The following is a 5000-nucleotide window of genomic DNA, read 5'->3' as shown; positions in this document are numbered from 1 at the left end:
CAGCAGCAGTAGTAGCAGCAGTAGCAGTAGTAGCAGCAGTACAGCAGCAGTAGCAGCAGCAGCAGCAGCAGTAGTAGTAGCAGCAGCAGTAGTAGCAGCAGTAGCAGCAGCAGCAGCAGCAGTAGTAGCAGTAGCAGCAGCAGCAGCAGCAGTAGTAGCAGTAGCAGCAGTAGTAGCAGCAGCAGTAGCAGCGTGACTCACAGTGCTAGTTACTTAGACTCACTCACTCACACACAGACTCACTCACTCACAGACTCACTCACAGACTCACTCACAGACTCACTCACTCACAGACTCACTCACTCACAGACTCACTCACAGACTCACTCACAGACTCACTCACTCACAGACTCACTCACTCACAGACTCACTCACAGACTCACTCACAGACCCACTCACTCACTCACAGACTCATTCACAGACTCACTCACAGACTCACTCACTCACAGACTCACTCACAGACTCACTCACAGACTCACTCACTCACAGACTCACTCACTCACAGACTCACTCACAGACTCACTCACTCACAGACTCACTCACTCACAGACTCACTCACAGACTCACTCACAGACTCACTCACTCACAGACTCACTCACTCACAGACTCACTCACAGACTCACTCACTCACAGACTCACTCACTCACAGACTCACTCACAGACTCACTCACTCACAGACTCACTCACAGACTCACTCACTCACAGACTCACTCACTCACAGACTCACTCACTCACAGACTCACTCACAGACTCACTCACTCACAGACTCACTCACTCACAGACCCACTCACTCACAGACTCATTCACAGACTCACTCACTCACAGACTCATTCACAGACTCACTCACAGACTCACTCACTCACAGACTCACTCACAGACTCACTCACAGACTCACTCACTCACAGACTCATTCACAGACTCACTCACAGACTCACTCACACACTCACTCACAGACCCACTCACTCACAGACTCACTCACAGACTCACTCACAGACTCACTCACAGACTCACTCACAGACTCACTCACAGACCCACTCACTCACAGACTCACTCACAGACTCACTCACAGACTCATTCACAGACTCACTCACTCACAGACTCACTCACAGACTCACTCACAGACCCACTCACTCACTCACAGACTCACTCACAGACTCACTCACAGACTCACTCACAGACCCACTCACTCACTCACAGACTCACTCACAGACTCATTCACAGACTCACTCACAGACCCCACTCACTCACTCACAGACTCACTCACAGACTCACTCACAGACTCACTCACAGACCCACTCACTCACAGACTCATTCACAGACTCACTCACAGACCCACTCACTCACTCACAGACTCACTCACAGACTCACTCACAGACTCACTCCACTCACTCACAGACTCACTCACACACTCACTCACAGACCCACTCACTCACAGACTCACTCACAGACTCACTCAACACACTCACTCACAGACCCACTCACTCACAGACTCATTCACAGACTCACTCACAGACTCACTCACAGACTCATTCACAGACTCACTCACAGACTCATTCACAGACTCACTCACAGACTCACTCACTCACAGACTCACTCACTCACAGACTCACTCACAGACTCACTCACAGAACTCACTCACAGACTCACTCACAGACCCACTCACTCACTCACAGACTCACTCACTCACAGACTCATTCACAGACTCACTCACTCACAGACTCACTCACAGACTCACTCACAGACTCACTCATTCACAGACTCACTCACTCACAGACTCACTCACAGACTCACTCACAGACTCACTCACAGACTCATTCACAGACTCACTCACAGACTCACTCACAGACTCACTCATTCACAGACTCACTCACTCACAGACTCATTCACAGACTCACTCACAGACTCACTCACTCACAGACTCATTCACACACAGACTCACTCACTCACTCACAGACTCACTCACAGACTCACTCACAGACTCACTCACTCACAGACTCACTCACTCACAGACTCACTCACAGACTCACTCACTCACAGACCCACTCACTCACTCACAGACTCATTCACAGACTCACTCACTCACAGACCCACTTACTCACTCACAGACTCACTCACAGACTCACTCACATACCCACTCACTCACTCACAGACTCACTCACTCACAGACTCACTCACAGACCCACTCACTCACAGACTCATTCACAGACTCACTCACAGACTCATTCACAGACTCACTCACTCACAGACTCACTCACTCACAGACTCACTCACTCACAGACTCACTCACAGACTCACTCACAGACCCACTCACTCACTCACAGACTCATTCACAGACTCACTCACTCACAGACTCACTCACTCACAGACTCACTCACAGACTCACTCACAGACTCACTCATTCACAGACTCACTCACTCACAGACTCACTCACAGACCCACTCACTCACTCACAGACCCACTTACTCACTCACAGACTCACTCACAGACTCACTCACAGACTCACTCACAGACTCACTCATTCACAGACTCACTCACTCACAGACTCACTCACAGACCCACTCACTCACTCACAGACCCACTTACTCACTCACAGACTCACTCACAGACTCACTCACTCACAGACTCACTCACAGACTCATTCACAGACTCACTCACTCACAGACTCACTCATTCACAGACTCACTCACAGACCCACTCACTCACTCACAGACCCACTTACTCACTCACAGACTCACTCACAGACTCACTCACAGACCCACTTACTCACTCACAGACTCACTCACAGACTCACTCATTCACAGACTCACTCACTCACAGACTCACTCACAGACTCACTCACTCACAGACCTCACTCACAGACTCACTCACAGACTCACTCATTCACAGACTCACTCACTCACAGACTCACTCACAGACTCACTCACAGACCCACTCACTCACTCACAGACTCACTCACAGACTCACTCACAGACTCACTCATTCACAGACTCACTCACTCACAGACTCACTCACAGACTCACTCACAGACCCACTCACTCACTCACAGACTCACTCACAGACTCACTCACTCACTCACAGACTCATTCACAGACTCACTCACAGACTCACTCATTCACAGACTCACTCACTCACAGGACTCACTCACAGACTCACTCACAGACTCACTCACAGACCCACTCACCTCACTCACAGACTCACTCACAGACTCACAGACTCACTCACAGACTCACTCACAGACCCACTCACTCACTCACAGACTCACTCACAGACCCACTCACTCACTCACAGACTCACTCACAGACTCACTCACAGACTCACTCACAGACCCCACTCACTCACTCACAGACTCACTCACAGACCCACTCACTCACTCACAGACTCACTCACAGACTCACTCACAGACTCACTCACAGACCCACTCACTCACTCACAGACTCACTCACAGACTCACTCACTCACAGACTCATTCACTCACAGACTCACTCACTCACAGACTCACTCACTCACAGACTCACTCACAGACTCACTCACAGACTCACTCACAGACCCACTCACTCACTCACAGACTCACTCACAGACTCACTCACAGACTCACTCACAGACCCACTCACTCACTCACAGACTCACTCACAGACTCACTCACTCACAGACTCATTCACACACAGACTCACTCACTCACTCACAGACTCATCTCACAAGACTCACTCATTCACAGACTCACTCACAGACTCACTCACTCACAGACTCATTCACAGACTCACTCACAGACTCACTCAACAGACTCACTCACTCACAGACTCACTCACAGACTCACTCACAGACTCACTCACAGACTCACTCACAGACTCACTCACAGACTCACTCACAGACTCATTCACAGACTCACTCACTCACAGACTCACTCACAGACTCACTCACAGACTCACTCACTCACAGACTCACTCACAGACTCACTCACAGACTCATTCACAGACTCACTCACTCACAGACTCACTCACAGACTCATTCACAGACCCACTCACTCACAGACTCTCACTCACAGACTCACTCACAGACTCACTCACTCACTCAGACTCACTCACAGCACTCACTCACAGACCCACTCACTCACAGACTCACTCACAGACTCAACTCACAGACTCACTCACAGACTCACTCCACAGACTCATTCACAGACTCACTCACAGACTCACTCACAGACTCACTCACTCACAGACTCACTCACTCACAGACTCACTCACTCACTCACAGACTCACTCACAGACTCACTCACTCACAGACTCATCACAGACTCACTCACAGACTCACTCATCACAGACTCACTCACTCACAGACTCACTCACAGACTCACTCACTCACACACAGACTCACTCACTCACAGACTCACTCACAGACTCACTCACAGACTCACTCACAGACTCACTCACTCACTCAGACTCACTCACAGACTCACTCACTCAGACTCACTCACTCACAGACTCACTCACAGACCACTCACAGACTCACTCACAGACTCACTCACTCACAGACTCACTCACTCACAGACTCACTCACAGACTCACTCACAGACTCACTCACTCACAGACTCACTCACTCACAGACTCACTCACGACTCACTCACTCACAGACTCACTCACTCACAGACTCACTCACAGACTCACTCACTCACAGACTCACTCACAGACTCACTCACTCACAGACTCACTCACTCACAGACTCACTCACTCACACTCACTCACAGACTCACAACTCACAGACTCACTCACAGACTCACTCACAGACTCACTCACTCACAGACTCACTCACAGACTCACTCACAGACTCACTCACTCACAGACTCACTCACAGACTCACTCACTCCACAGACTCACTCACTCACAGACTCACTCACAGACTCACTCACTCCACAGACTCACTCACTCACAGACCTCACTCACAGACTCACTCACTCACAGACTCACTCAACTCACAGACTCACTCAGACTCACAGACTCACTCAC

This window comes from Lampetra planeri, unplaced genomic scaffold (genome assembly GCF_965212315.1).
Source record: "Lampetra planeri unplaced genomic scaffold, kcLamPlan1.2.h2 scaffold_1558, whole genome shotgun sequence".
NCBI classification, from domain to species: Eukaryota; Metazoa; Chordata; class Hyperoartia; order Petromyzontiformes; family Petromyzontidae; genus Lampetra; species Lampetra planeri.
The sequence above is the reverse complement of the archived record's forward strand: the minus strand, read 5'-3'. Positions refer to the sequence as shown.